The 16,781-nt window shown below is 43.2% G+C and overlaps 1 protein-coding gene across 1 annotated transcript in view; it reads left to right on the forward strand.

Annotated features, from left to right (window-relative positions):
* LOC146798978 (uncharacterized) overlaps nt 1-16,781 on the forward strand; it is a 207,627-nt gene that overhangs the window by 94,976 nt on the left and 95,870 nt on the right. The window contains exon 3 of the mRNA XM_085626353.1: nt 7,565-7,624. The gene's annotated coding sequence lies outside the window, so the exon portion shown is untranslated. The remainder of the gene's footprint in view (nt 1-7,564; nt 7,625-16,781) is intronic.

The following is a 16,781-nucleotide window of genomic DNA, read 5'->3' on the forward strand; positions in this document are numbered from 1 at the left end:
TGGGATAAAGTAAGAAAAACGACCGAAGGGACGCTGAACGAATATCTATGGAAAGAGCTAGAGCAGACCCAAAACTCACCAGCTGCAAAATACCTGGAAAAAAGCATAGTGAACACCGGGCTGGCGGAGCTCTGGGCGTCCCCTGCAGATCATAAAACACTTAACAAATTGGTGAAAAAATCGATCAAGCTACAGTCATGGGTTCAGGATAAAGCCATCCTATCAAAAAGATCTCACGCTTGGATGGTATTAAATACATACCTGACACAAGCCTCCCAGCCTTACCTTGCCCTAGGTTACACAAAAAAAATCAAACGGTGCTTTTTAAGATATAGATTGGGCCTGCTACCATGCATCCTACATCTTCCTCACTGGATGAGATTGAAAGCAGGAACATTATGCAGGTTATGCGGCATTGGGGCAGAAGACATGTTGCACCTGCTATGCTCGTGTGAGGAACTGCAAGAAGAAAGGAAGCTCCTGCTGAAACGCCATTTCATTCTACAGGGGGTACGCACACGAAGGAATGCAGTGTTAACCTGCTTCTCAGCACAGGACCCTCAGCTGAGCTGCAGATTTGTGAAATTTTTAAAAGCAGTAGAAAAAAAACTACCAAAAATTGACTCATGATTAATTCAGCAAACAGGACATATGATTTAACTTACATAGATGAACTATCTATGCTGAAGATTTTAATGAACTTTATTACGTGTTATTGTATCGCATTGGTTTTAATTAACTGTGCAATAAATGATAAACTGAAACTGAAAACAATTACACGTGGGACTCATTGCTATTTGCATGGCAGAATAACCCTAATAACTAACTGTGGTACGCCTATTAACAATAGTTCTTGTGGTGATAGAATATTACATGATATATGTTGCTTTTGTGACGTTTTCATTTGGACCAAATGGTGAGTTTTATTGCTTTAAATGTCGCTAAAAGCTAGGAAATTACTAATACATAAAGGGATTAGTGAGGGTTTAACATTAGAATCTTCATTTCTGTGTATTAATTACTCGTTTGTGTTTGTTTTGCTTAAGTTGGCATTTGGGCCTACCAAACCATGACATCCAAAATGGAGTTCGGAAGTGGCCACCGTCGCGATGTCTACTGCGCAGACTCGGATGGCTCCGTAGACCTCCAGGCAACCTCAAGTCAGAGAACAGTGTTCCTGGTCAAGGATAGGAACATGGAAGACTGCCAAGCTTCAAGTAAAAACCAAATTCAAGAACAATGATCATCCACAACCAGAAGGGAATACATTGTAACATGGACACGTCCAGGACCAAGGAAGTGACTTAACATATTCCTTGGGAACCAAATGTATGTGAAAATTCGACAATGTTAAATTTTCCTTCAAATTCACCAATCAGATTGAAGTATTGGTAAAATAATGCTTCATGTTACCCAGAAATTATTATAAAAAGGGCAGTAGAATAGGGAGGAGTTTAGTAGGTGGAGAGAGAGAATAGAGATCGATCGATGACCGACACCCCTTACCGACCCCACAGGCGATGACAGATGCTTGCACGTTTTATGGTCCTTTGGAGATCTTTGGGACTGTAACGTGCTGAGCAAAGAACTTTTCTGAATTTTGAGTTTGGCCTGCTTTATTGGGACAAATTGAGCAGAGGATTTGGTTTATGCAGAGCCAATTGAATTAGAAAATACCCCATTAGAAAGAATAGGTAAATATAAAATGTCATTCGATTTGTGTTATTTGACTAAATTTCAACTTTGATTGACTAAAATGCTAATTGCAAATAAGATTTAGATAAAATAATTTGATTAACAAGCGTTTATGAGTTTGTGGTTTTTCCATTAGGACAATTGAGGATTCTGAAGCTTAAATGTGTTTTAGCTGGTTCTAAATCACCATCAACCAGTCCAACAAATTGGTCCGTCGACCAAGTGGTGGAGTGCCTTGATGTTTAAGGTTAGGATCCTATAGGTGGTGATGCAAATGTATATTCTGTAAAAATAACTTTTCTTCCCTTTAGGTAATAGGGTCATTATAATTGGGTTTCAAAGCAACAACTGAACACTTCTAACTTTTAGATCCTTCTTAATTGCCCCAAGTTCCCTTTTTTTTAACCAAGCACAGTGCTCAGGAAAGTCAGTGATCAGGTCAGGAAAAGGACAGGGGACTTCCTTCCACCATCACTTTTTTATCTGTACTATGCTTGCATTGTGCTGCGCTCTCAACACTACTCCGCTGATACTAAGAAGGTCCTCTCCCCTCCAGTGCAAACAGTCCTCCGCATGGTTGCCATTGCCATATTGAATGTTTACTCCATCAGAGATGAATGGACACCCAGAATCCTAAGGTGGGTGTCTCATCACAAGTAATTGAACATCTCAAGCTGAAGATGTAGTTTGGCAATACATTCGAGTGATACAGCATCTAAATGCCTTCATGTGCTCCACTGTTGACATGGTCTGACATCCTTTGGCCTCCTCTGCCCACAACTGAACATTACTACATACTGATTTCTGTTTAGTTTTCAAAAGTCTGTTTTGACAGTGGCTCCATCTTCTATGAAGGAAACTGCTCTCTTAGTACTCTGATGTTTACGGTTGCAGAGCATATGAAGAGCATTGAGTGATTTCAGACATACTTACTCTACTTTGAATTCACTAGCTTTCTCTGGTGCTCACTTTCTTTCATCCCTCTCCTGTGATTGCTGGAACATAGCTGAAAGAAATCATCTATCCCCTTCCTCTACTCAGTCATATTGAAAGGAAACCACAGGTGGAATCAAACTAGCACCACAATCCAACCTAATTGTGTAAGCCAGTGAAAAGTCTCTACAGTATGAGGATAAGGTGGTGAGAGTTCAGAAGCCCACAACTCCACCCATTCAAATGCATCTTAAATCTGAATTCATAAGTGCGTGATCTGGACAGGGGACTGAGGATCCACCGGGAGTAGGTTTGGCCTCTAGGCTGATACAAGGGAGCATTGCCCAACCCCTTGACCGCTGCTATCCCCAGTGAGCTCCACTGGCCACCGATGGCCTCTTTGTTACCTGAAGAGACATCACCTCTGGCCTTCAGAATGCAGTGTCTCACACCATTTAATGGTCCTTCGCTGTGCCTTCAGGTTCTTATAAACGTATCTGGCACCGTTGGAGCTGCCACCATCTAGTAAAGGCATGGAGGCGGCCTAAGTTGCCGCTGGCATCACACCTACATTCTGTGGCACTCGTTGGGCCTGACTCCTGGTAACATTGAGAGCCGCACATTTAGAGCAAAACAGCAAGAGCAATCTGTACCTCAAACCCATAAGGACCTGCTCCTATCTTCCCGCAGCAGAACTCTAGGCTTCCCGAGTGCAAATCGTTCCAATACTGCATGAACGAGTGGGGTAGCTGGGCTTCCAGTGGGAGTTTCTCAATCCCGCATCCATTTTGGACTTCACCTTGCTGACAGTTAATTTGGCCATTTCAGAATCACTCTTGTGCAGAAATGAGTGTCTAATAAACTGCTCAATGAGGTGTTCAAAATTTCACATAACAGTTGGACAACTCTGAATGTATATTGGTCGCTAAGGCAAGATGTGGGTTTCAAGTTTTGTTGCATCAATCATGACTTCCTGAAATGAGAAGATACAGCGTGGGCACCTGTGGACACCACTCCTTAGATGCACACTGGTTCTCAAATCAAGCACTATGAATGGTGTAATAGGTTGTTTGACTGTCTCAGTTTTGTTTTTTTGAAAGGTTACAGTTCGTTGGCAGACTATCAAGGACCAAACTTGAAGGTGGATCAGCTACATGTTCTAAAGTCCTGAACAACTCTCATGTATCATTATCAGCTTCCTGAATTGCTTCCAAAATTGCTTTCTTAATTGCTTCCAAAATGGCTATTTTACAGTTTAAGTTCTTAAAAACATGTGTCATGTAGGTGTTATTTAACTGTCCAAACCCTCAGTTTTAAAAGCTTCAAGATGCAATTATTCAGTTTGTTTGCAGACTTTATCTTTCAAAATGTAAGAGCTGCCAATATGGGTAGTAATGATTTATATGAAGACACAGGCAGACAATTGGAGGGTTTGAGGAAATGTGGTGTATTATATGTTGTGGTTGTGTGACCTCACTGTCGAATACACTCACAAAACCACTATTACAGAGAGGGGCAGCTGTGATACAGAATAAAACCGCACAGAAACCTCCCTGTAGTTGGGGTCAGTGAAAGACAGAGATTTATGAACACCACAGAATGCATCCCCACTGCTAAGAGGTGCTACTGAGTCAACTGCAAAGACAAATGACGTCTACAACATATTGCTAATGCCTGGAGCACAGAGACATGTAAAAAGAAATGTAGTGATTTATAATGTAAAGCTAAAAGAATAAATGTATTCATATTGTTAGTGAATAAAACATTGATATCTGGCAATATCACAATTGCATTTGAGGTTCTAACAATCAATAATACATAGTGGACAGAGGCCTTCAAGGTTGCTATTTATCTACAAGATGTAGTCAGTGTAGATGAAATAATGAATTTGATGAGAAAAGCACAGCCAACACGTGTTTCATCTAAAAGAAACTTCCTCATGGCCGTTGGTGTGTAGCAACAAGGTTTGCTAACACATACAATATGTATCAATGTAGGAGCCGTAAATACATAAAGAAGAAAAGTCTCTGAAAAGTGAACATGCTGGTATGATGTGTGGGACCAGTTTAGAGAGTGGGGTGTGGAAATTATACGTAGGTAAGTCCAGATGTACGTGAGTGCTGAAAGAGTGAGTCACTGAGTAGTGGAGCCACTAGAGTAGAAGGATGCTGAAAAAATCCAAAGTAAAGGATGACATCAGTGATGGCAAAATCATGACCCACCCTCTTTGCAAGGGGTGTCCTTGTACTGAGTCTGCTCTTAACGCCAAGGTTCACGTGCCCTCGATGGGATGTCAGGACTCAAAAAACTAACTTGGGTCCAATCAAGCTTGTTTGCCAAACATTAGCTCAACCATGGGTAGCTGTGGCTTCGAGCATCCAGGCTTAAACAAAGGAACAACTGGAAAGCATTTAGGAGTAAGAAAGTCACACAACACGAAAGAAATCCTACACCAATTTATAAAAATAGATCTTATTTAATGAATTTCTAGACACCAAAGTGAACAATATCTACAAGAGTGTTCTGGAGATATGAATTTTCAAGTAAATTGTAAATAACAGCTTTTCACGCTTAAACTTGAGCAAGCATTGGTGACTGCAAAAGTTCAAACTTTGCAAAACTTTTAAAGAGTTATGTTCAGCTACTCTGTCAGCTTTGGGCAACCAACTCCAACAGTGAGAAGGTAAAGGGGGCCTATGAAGAGTAATAGGACAGATATTTTTGTCCCCAAAGCAGACTCCAATCCAGTTCAAGGCTCTATGTGCGAACCGCTGTAGACTTTAATGGAATGGTCCTGATGCAACATGCTGACGATGCTGTGCATTCGAATGAGTCTTCCTGGGGCTATTCTTGGTACATGGTCTAGGTGGGGTAACTTGGACAACAGGGTTCGATATCCGTTGAAGTTCTCTTTGGTCCAACAAATTTCCAGTTGCCACTGGGCTACCGGTCTCTAGTCACTGCAAAACCAGCAGTTTCCTTTGATGAAGGCTAGTGTCATCTTGGGCAATCAAACTGCAGTCCTATGATTTGGATTGTATTTTAAGCATCGATACTTGGTTGTCCGGGCTGCACAGCTGTAGTCAGCAGCAGTCAAGCGATTGTGGCTACTGGCTGGCCAGAACGGGCTTATTTAGCTTTTCTGGCCCTGGTGCTGCAACAGGAAGTCAGCCAACTGACTCCTGGGTGCCGTTTTTTTTGTTCAAAGTGCAATCAATTATCTCCATTTCTCTTTCGACAGTTTAGCATCTGAAGTGTAATTTTATTTATGAACCTATTTTAAAGGTTTCAATTAAGTCCTCGGTAGGGAGTTGTTGTTCTGTCACTATTTTAGAAGGGCTTGCCTAGCAACCATTAGAAATAGTTGGAAATGTGTTGGAGTGGGATTTGTGGAGTCAAAAGCAAAGTGTGTCACACAGTTAATTTGGCCTGTGATCTTTGCTGCCAATAAATCATTCTTAATTTAGCTGTGGCTGGAAAGTCCCTGTTCAGGAAGATAACAGAAACGTTTTTCTGTTCAGAGGATTGTTTGGTAGATCAGTTATACGAATACAGGCTACTTGGCTGAAGGTCATCTATTTGCAAACATGGCCAATGCAAATCTATGTAGAACAAGGAAGGCTACATTTGCTGATCAATCTTTGGAACTGCTTGTTGAATCTGTCTTGGAAAACTATGATATTTCATTTGGTGCATTGTACATCTCTGCACATTAGAAATAGTATCCGAGACAGTATCCTGCAAAAGAAAATGCCATCTCCAGTCCCAAACTCCTCGTAACTGATATTATAAAGAGGTGATATGGCCTGCACAAGAAAGTGCATGAAGGTTTATTGCAAGGCAAAGCAGCATGATAAAGGAAAGGGTGGCAGGTGTCCCTTAAGGCTTAACCTTAGAAATGTTGAATTAAAAGTATTGTAAATTAGGGATCCAGCTAATTTGGAAGGACTAGATGCAATTGATACCACCCTGGTATACATAGAAAATTAACAGCCAGGTAAGCTTTTTCCCTTCTCCTTTTGTTAAAATAACTTTAGGCCCCAAATGAAATGTCCATTACGTGAGCATAACCTCGCATAATTTCGGTCATTTTACATTACGCTTATTTGCAACATTGTCAAAATTAAAGTATTATCCAGTGTCACATAATTAGGCATCATATGCAGCAAATATGTAGCAGAGAACAATGTGAATGACCAGCACTCTAGTGGCTCCTGTTTGCAGTCCTTCTGGTTTTTTTCATTATGTATTTAGCGAGCAATGCGTCCTCTCATCAAAAATGTATGCAAGCATACAATATGTGCTATAATCAGGGCCACTGAAATTATGCAACTGTGCGGCCGTGGAGATTTTCTCATAATTGTATATTTGCCGCATTTGCCACATAATCAATCATCTGCCGCATAATCTGCAGAATTGAACAACAAAAAACTTGTTCCTAGCTCAAACGGTTCAAAAGTTACTCAGAATGCAACAACACAGGTTGCTGTGCAATGGAAGGCCCTTTTCCAAGCTGGACTGGTCACCTTTCTGTTGCCTATTGCTATATTTCAGTGTTAAACGTTTATGAATGAGGTGCAACCAATGCCCAGAGAGTGTTACCAAGTTTTAAAATGACCAAATAATGAAGCAATACTATTACAAAATGTGCTGCATTATGTTCACATAATTTTCCTATTCTGACTGCAAAATTTGGTTAACCCTGCTGCATAACTTGGCCCTCTCCTGCCGCATAATTCCAGTGGCTCTGGCTATAAGAAAGTGCCAAATGTCGGTTTTGCATTTCATGTAACTATGCATAATTTTATATAATTTTCAGACATTTCTCATAATTATGCAAAAATATATTATACACAGTTCATACGTTTAAAACACTGTTCAAAAGCTTTCACTTTATGAACTTTCTTGTTAACTGTCTTCTACATATTTGTTGCAGATTGCGCACCACCCAGAGACCAGATGGGCATCAGACAGGAAGTCAGGCCTGCACAAGCATGTATGTAAACTGGTCCTCCACAGAGCAGTGAATCTGAAATTTTATTAATTGAAAATGAAGTTACGATGTTGGAAGTCAGAGACAGAGAGGGGACTCTTTTGTCCACAGGTCTAGGAATGCACTGGCTGTTGTAGACTTTGAGAATGAAATAATCCTGCCAGAGTGTGGTGATAATGGAGAACTGGAGATAGTGCATGAAGCATACCCTGGAAGAAATGTTGACAATCATGAAACTAAATACCTTGCACAAACTACAAGGTGTAGAGGGTGAAATTTGTGAAATAAGTCAGAAAGATAAAAGGGCTATGAGGCGACTTAAGGTTCCAAGTAGTGCAAAGGATGGAAAGGGTCAGGGAAATCTGTCTGGTGTAATGGGTGACACTGGCGAAATGGGCAGAACAGGTAGGAAGAGTCAACTGTTTGGAATAAATGAGAGGATTGAAAAGGGTATGGAAGATCAAATGGACAGTAAATTAATGTGGTCAATGTTTTAGAGAGTCAAGACAAATTATTCCAAAATACTGTGTCTATTCATTGAGTCAATGAGTCAAGCTAAGTACAGAGGTAGACAACGGCAGACACACTGACCGCACTTCCCCTGCTGGGTCCCCTTCATATTAAGATTAATAGTCAATCGGGTTGGGTGTGCACTAACTACTACAGCACCTGCCGTTGTTTGTTGCTAACTGCAATGCAGAGAGATGCTGAACCCAAAAGTGGAGTGGTGCACCACCCGTATAAGTAAAGAGAGTTATTTTCAATAAGTCTTTGTTAAGTTGTCTTAAGCAATCCTTTATTGTAAAAACCCAAATGTAGGAAATTGTCAGCCAACGCGTTTCGTTCATTACAATGAACTTCTTCAGGGCATATGTACATGTGACTTCTTAGTAGGCGTAAGCATGTACAAAACGGCTGCGAGGGCCTCCTTGAGAAGGGCCAGCCTGCAGCAAAATCTGTAGAAAAAGCGAAAGCAACCGTCAGCTCCGTCGGTCTGTTGAGTCAATGAGTCGTTTAATTAAAAAAGAACACGATCTCTCATGTGGACAGCTTGTCCACATTGCATTAGTTGATGCAAATAGGTAAAAGTATCGATAATTTGACAAAGTGAGTCACAAAATATGTAGACTAACGTAAACATCCAGAAACAGTTAATGACAATATAGGCCAATTTGAAAGACTGCATTGACAGTAAAACACAAAATGTATGGAAGCCATAAATGACATACTTGCACAAACAGTGAAAGTGTATAACGAATAACAGACCTTAGTAGTCGACAAACGTACTAACCCTAAATTTGCTGAAATATTCACTTCTATGCAATCTGTACAGGTTCAGTCTAATGGGAATGACACAGCTTCAGTCTCTAGTGTGCCCCAGCCAACTTCACATGTGCTACTTAATCAGTCCAGATATGTTACACCTGCTCCAAAGAAATCAAAGTTTTAATTGTAACATGATGACTGTTTTGTGTTATTGGAACGCCTGCCTCCTGCTAAATGTTGCTGAGGCCACATAAAGGTAGCATTAAGGTTGCAGAGGTTAAGTTGTCTCTCATGTACAATTCAATGTATGTGCTTATAGTTGTTTACTTTGCAAGTTGAATGTTTGTTGCCACTTACAATAGTTCCAGGTTTCAAAGGCTATGGTGTTAAGACACAGTGCAGCTGCCTATTGATTGCACATTGAGTAACAGGCCACTTGGCGCTGACTTTTGGTTTGATTGAATATGTTGGATATCACTTTTTATAAATAATAAAAGAGATACCTGATAACTTCTTGTAAGATCTTTATTTTGCTCTTATTTGCAATTACTGTTTAAGAAACAGAAACGTACAAACTTCCATTGACCAACACAGCAATGGAATTAGTTATTGTGCCCATACCAAAAATGCAAGTAGATAAACATACCAGTAAAGGATTGGTGAAGGCCAAGAAATAGAACCTTACCTGCTGGCCAAGCAACACTTTGATCCATGTGATATTTGAACCACTTATGTAAATAAATTCAGAACTTTTTCTCGGCGAACTCGAGCAGCTTCACCTCCTTCATCAACCATATTGTGATTGTGGACACCTATATATCCATGTTTATGTCACAATCCTCGGGTGAGGAATGTTATGCCTGGTTGCTATGTTATGCAACAAGCAGCATAACACAATGAGGTGGATCACTTTCTCTGGTGAATAGAGAAGATCATATATTTAAGCAAAAAGAGAGAAAGGGTCAACGGAAAGTGAGGCCACTCTTGGTCCCCCTAATGATAATAGTACATAAACAACGATAGAGTGAGGCCAAAGATTCAAGAGCCGGCAAGAGAAGTCACTCATGTCTTATAAAAGAATCCTCACTCACCAACCTAGTTGGTGACATGCTTCATCATAGGGTTCCCACCAGAGAGGCCGAGTGCCCCTCTGGTGTGCTACGATGCCTGGTTACAGCGGAGCGAGTTTTTTCATGAAGGGGGATAAATTGATGGTGCAAAAATTATTTTAAATGACCTTTATTCGCCCAGCGAGAATTTAGTGGTGGAGGAATAAGGTAATAGGTAAAAACAGTGTGGTGGATGTTGTAGACTGGGAAGATTGACCACTTACATCCTGTGGTATAACAAAAAACTGTGGTCTACATGTTTCAGGCTCCTTAAGCTACTCGCGAGGCTTTCGTCAGGACCAACTGCCATGGCGGTATGCGCACACTAAGGCGCACCCTAACCTGAGGCAGTAACACAAAGGGACTGAATGACCTACGGTTTTCATTGTACCTTCAAAAGATTTTTAGAAGGCATATCAATTTTAAGTGTAGGGAAGCCTTACACCATGGATCCAGGCGGGGGGCGGTGGCTTGTAGTCACACGTCCATCAAAGCCAGACACCCATTTGGCACCTAGAGACTCTTCACTTGTCACCGGAGCGGACGGCTGCTCGACACTTCTTTACCGAGATTCAGCAGTACACTGGCCCTTATCAAGGAGGCCTACGAGGCTGATTGACTCATGACTACTACCACTTGGATGTCCTTACTTATTTTGCCCTGAAGAAGTTCATCTGTTTGAACGAAACGCAATGGCTGAAAGTTTCTTTAATCTGGATCTTCTAATAAAAGACTGTTTAAAAGACTAACACCAACATACTACGTGATTTATTGGAACTATATCCTCCCATATCAAACTGGTGGTGCACCTCTCCAATCTTTGGGCTCTGTATCTTCCTGCTTTGCAGATAGCACCAAACAGCGGCTGGTGCTGGAGCAGTCTGTGCACACCTAAAACAACCATATTAAGGGAACACTACAGGTTGAGTGCGGTCATCGTGTCCGCCGTTGTCCGCCTCTTTACGACAAAGGGACCGAATGACTTACGGTTTTCATTGTACCTTCAAAAGATTTTTAGAAGGCATATACATTTTAAGTGTAGGGAAGCCTTACACCATGGATCCAGGCGGGGGGGCGGTGGCTTGTAGTCACACGTCCATCAAAGCCAGACACCCATTTGGCACCTAGAGACTCCTGTCACGAGGACCCAGCGGTCAGGTTAGGGTGCGCCTTAGCGTGCGCATACCGCCGTGACAGTTGGTCCTGCAAAAAGAAGCAATTCCTTACAAAGGGGATTTCTAATTATTTTGGGCAAGGCATTTTAATTTAATCCGGAGTTCATAGATGTGTCCAATAAGGTCAAAATACATCTGGGTTGTTTGAGATTTTATAGTCTCGATCAAAGATGATATGGCTTGAGGGTTAAAGATTGGATTGTGACTTTTGGAGCGGGACCAAGACAGATTTGCTTATTGTTTGTTACTGTCTGTACTGGTACAGTAAGCAAACAGACATTGTAGTGCACCCAGAGTTATTACCAGAAGTTAAGATTAATTAATAACATTTCCATGCATTGCTTTTCATTTTCCAGTACAATGCAAATAGACCTCAAGATGTATGACCCAAAGTTGGCAAATAAGATTGCAGTGGCCGCTGCCTCAGAACGAGGGTGGTGGGGTGGGTGGAGGTGGTTGGAGGGGATTAAAAGGAAAAAAAAGTACCTTCTCCGACGCCACAGCATGCCTCTCTTCGCTCTTCTGCAGCCCTGGAAGCACCCAGGCTTCCGGACTTTACCAGCCAAGCACGACACTGCAGGAGCAGCATCAGGCTTGGTCTGAGCGTCCTGTTTGGACCCTCGGGCAGTGCCTGGTGAGACTGGGCATGTTCTCTAAAGGGCTGTGGAACACAGCCCAATGGAGAACATGCCAAGTGCGCATGATGGTTTGGCCGGCCCTAGAGGGCCTGTCAAAGCGTCACTGTGCACCTAGGAGTGGGAAAACCACTCCTGCTCCCTCTGATGCGGGGAGCCCCACTTTCTAATGGTCCATTGAGCAAGCCACTGATGGAACCGGATAATTATCAGTGATTAACATTAGTTCAAGCATTTCCGTAATTACTTTCTGTCAGATAGATGTATGGCAACAATAACACATAGGTGAGAGAGTGTTACCCTCTAAAATCGTGTGTGACACATTTTCTTAAAACAAAGTATATGTTGCCCTCAATGTCAGCAATAAGCTGTGAAGAGGTATGTGACGATCTGTCACACAGCAGTAAAGGTGCTGATTGGATTCATCCCTGAGGCTTGTGCTAGACCACACTGATGTTAGGAGCACTTACAGATCTGAGAAGCTCTCCGAACATTTTATTTAAACTTTGCAGTGTCTAAATCTTATATGCCTAACCCTGTTTCCAAGCTGTACTGCAACTCGTGTATTCAGATGAAAAAGGGTAGTTTCTTAAAACAGGCGCGCAGTTCTATTCTGCGTCAGCGTGTCTGTTGAAACGATGGCCCCTATTGGTCAGAGCATTTTACACCGTTTTCAGGTGTAAACACAGCTTTTTAGGTCTCGCCTGAGCCAGCGCGCATGAGCTGCTCTGCGAGACATTTAGTAAAGGCTTTTCAGCTTCGAACACACGCTTGTGCGTGTGCTTTTTAAAAATTAACCCGCGATTGACCTTTGCGTGCGTCTTTTTAAGAAAGACAGCACGTATTTTGCTTAAGGCGGGTGCATATCCCGCCTTCTCTGGTCCTTGCCTAGGGTCCGCAGGAGCGAGCTTTAATCCCGTCTGTTTCCAATTATCGAGTTGGCGGTAATTGGAAACAGATGGTGCTCACGTTTTTGGTCGAGCTGAGCGGGCGTGCACCACTCCCGCTGCAGCTGCTTTTACTTTTGCCGTGCCAGCTCTTCCCGTGACTGCTGCTCCTCCCTGTTCCCTGTTGTTCCTGTACCTCCCATGCCTGCGCCATGTACCTCCTCCCTGTACCTCCTGTGATTGTTGGACCTCCCTGTGCCTGGTCCCTGCGCCTCTGGGATCCTGAGCCTGCTACTTCACCTCTGGGAGCCTGCTCGCTGCACCCACTGAGGTTGCTGCCCCTCCTGTGCCCATTACTTTCACCCCTCGCGGTGGTTTATTCCACCCCTGCCTGCTCACTGCACCCCGTGGTTGCTGCAGGTCCTTTCTGTCCTCCCCGTGCCTTCCCTGCTCGTGCTTGCTGCGCCCATGCCTGCTGCTCCTCACTTCCCGGGTTGCCTTTGTTTACAGCGCTGCCTACTGCATTAGGTAATCAAAATTAATGCTGTCCAGCGGTGCCTGGCCTCAGTGCGCTAGTGACACGTTGATGCTAAAGGACATGACCATATCGTAACGTAGAGAGGGAATCTGGACTGTAGCGCCGCGATATGCCCAACTGATGAGCTGAATCAATCCTATCCAGCGGTGCCTGGCCTCAGTGCGCTAGTGTCGCGTTGATGTACTGTAACCTATAAAGGATAATGAGGACAGAAGCACCGCGAGGCGGGAAACTAAAGAGCGAATTAGAATCTACCCTAGCTGCCAGTCCCTGGCCTCGATGCACTAGGGACGCGTTTACGCTAAAGGGCATTACCATAATCTTGGCTAGAGAGGGTAAGTAAAGAGGACAGTAGCGGCGCGACACGGACAGCTGATGAGCTAATTAGAATCAATCCTGGCCTCAGTGCGCTAGCGACGTGTTGATGTACTGTAACCTATAGATGGTACAGAGGACAATAGCGCACCGACACTGTCAGCTGATGAGCTAATTAGAATCTATCCTGGCATCAGTGCGCTAGCAACGCGCTGATGTACTGTATGTAACCCATAGAGGGTACGGAGGACAGTAGCGCCGTGATCAGTTGTCGACAGCTGATGAGCTCTAAGTAAGACGGCCCGCTTCCTCTTTTAATGAGGTCCTTTTCTGCTGTTTCATTTGAAACCATGAATTTTAATGTATTGATTTTGTTGAGAACCTTCACATAACATCCTTTTCTCATATTCGTTTTTAGGTCTCACCTGAGCCAGCGCATAAGCGCTGCTCTGCGAGACATTTAGTAACCTCTGCTTGCTCACTGCACCCTGTGGTTGCTGCAGGTCCTTTCCGTCCTCCACGTGCCTTCCCTGCTCGTGCTTGCTGTACCCATGCCTGCTGCTCCTCACTCCGAGGGTTGCCTTTGTTTACAGCACTGCCTGCTGCAGGGAGGGAAGCGGGGGACAGGCCTGAGGAGCTGGGTACGGATCTGCATGAATGGAGGGCGGAGCGAGCTGCGTGCACACCGACTGTGCCTCTGGAGGAGGCAGGAGCGGAAGAGACTGTAGACTGGTGCATGCAACAGAGGGGGGTTCAGGCACAAGCACTGCTCCTGTGCAGGGCAGGCATGAGGGACTGGTCCATGCACGGACACTTCTGCTAATGGGAGAGGTGCATGCGCTGCCCGTCTTCAAGAGCGACCAGGGAGCGTACCTTGCACTGCATGTGTGTAGTGACTACCTCTGGCCAGGCGCATGGACTGCCCCTCTCTGTAGGTTAGGCGCCAAAGACTACCCTTGCCGCGACTCTTACGGAAGCTAGCAGGAGTGCACCTTGTCCGTCTACATGAACACCTCAGTGCTTGAAGCATGCACTGTCCTTCTGAAGGACAGACGCACGCCACTCCCACTGCAGGAGCTAGAGCCAAGTTGGGTGCAGTTAGTTACTCGGCAGGACGGGTGTATTCTTCTCCCATACAGGAGAGAGAGCCGTGTCAGATGGTATGTACTGCCCCCAGTACTTGAAATGGAATAATGGAAGTGCAGCCAGGTACTCTGTACTAGAGTACCTGCTTGTTTCTGAGAAGTGCTGTTACTCTCCAATTAAAATTATTACGTTTTTCTTGAGAAAATAAAAAATTGCAGTACTCCGTACCGGACAATACCTGCCCATTTAAAGCACTGACTGCCCTATTTCATGAGTGTCATTCGAGAGAGGTGAACTCACTGATTCACCCCACATACCACTCAGTACCACATAATTCAAAGCCACATAATTAGACTCTACTCAATGCAACATTAATACACTCCATATAATACCACTCAGTACCACATTACATGTCACATAATTACACTCTATTCAATGCAACATTAATACACTCCACATACCACCCAGTACCACATAATTACACACCACATAATTACTCTACTCAATGCAACATAAATACACTCCACATAATACCACTCAGTGCCACATATTTACACGCCACATAATTGCACTCTACTCAATGCAACATAAATACACTCCACATAAATGCACTTTATGCCAAATACCACCAATCAACATTAATGCACTCCACACCATGACACAATTTCACTAAGATTAATTTCACTCAACACCACAGTTCCAGGCCACACAATTCAACTCCACACATTTCCAATACACACCACATAATTACACACCAAACAACATATTTCAACTCCACAATCCACAACGTACCTCCAATCCACACCATATAGTGGCACCACCTGAGCACCACACATCACTCACCACCACCATTTTGCATCAGCGCACCACGTAGGCATCACCTAAGCATCGTCAGACATCACTTAAGCATCACGTCAGTCTGCCCTCGGAATCTGGCATCTGTTGATTCTCCCATAGTGTCCGTCTGCTGCTCGTGTTCAAATTAAATTACTGTTTTCCAACATCCACTCCCCCGTTATTTATGTCCCGCTCCCCCATAACAATTTCTTTTTATAACGAACAAGCATGAGAACAGGCAGGAAGAATTTGCCAGCAGTGCGCAAGTACAAAAAAACTAGAAGACATTTTTTATGTTAAAATCTTTGTTTAATCAGGTTGTTCAGTAATATATAATGTTGTCTTGGTTTGTATAAAGGTAACAAAAATGCTTAACACTTAATGTTATAACTTTTCAACATGATGCACAGCAGCCACAATGCTCTACAACATAGCCAAAAGTTCTGGCTAAACACAGAAGGTCCCAAAGGCGAGACCTATTGGCTATGCCAATGCTTGTTTGATGTGAAAACGCTTAAAGTGTTTGTTACTGGCTGATCCTCACCAAGCAGTAAAACATTTTGAAAGTTCTTACTTTTCTCTGTACTGGTGAAAATGTAATTGTGAGTGAAATACATAAGAACGAAAAATTCCCTCAAGTGGCGAATCCTGAGATGAAATTAAAAAAACAAGAATGCATTACAACTGTGAGTTTAAAAGGACAGACACATCTTCGGCATAGTTAGTGAACAGAGGAAGGGGAGACTAGGATAGCAGGATGACCGCGATAAAAGGCCATGGTGGTGAGGTTGCATCATTATAAATAATAGATTTTGAGTCTGGCTGATTTTAGAAATTCCTGGCAGTCAGGCCACAGGGCTGGGTGGCCTCGTTGAATGCTAAAAATAGTGTATTGATGAATTGGCTCGTGTATAAGCTATTCAGCGCTCCCAGCAAAAATATAGAACTGTGTCATCAACCACCTAATGATGCAGAGATTAGGAGCCTGAACAAAAATACTGGTGCACATACACAGGGCCGCGGACACTGAGATAAGAACATTGTGACAAAGAATTAGGACAAGAGCACAGGAACCTGTACTCTCGGGCAAGAATAGAGGGAACAGGGGATGTATACAAGGAATCAAAAAGAAAGAAAATGGGATAATGACACAGTGACAATGGAACATGAACAGTTATACTGCGACAGATGAAACACTAGGACAAGAATGCTCAAACAAACCACTGGGGCTAGAGCTCTGGGGCTAGGGCAGCTTGCCAAGGACAAAGGGCAAAGACAGTAAAGCATACAAGTGAAAGGAACAAAAAAGCCC

This window comes from Triturus cristatus, chromosome 9 (assembly GCF_964204655.1).
Source record: "Triturus cristatus chromosome 9, aTriCri1.1, whole genome shotgun sequence".
In the NCBI taxonomy this organism is placed as follows: Eukaryota; Metazoa; Chordata; class Amphibia; order Caudata; family Salamandridae; genus Triturus; species Triturus cristatus.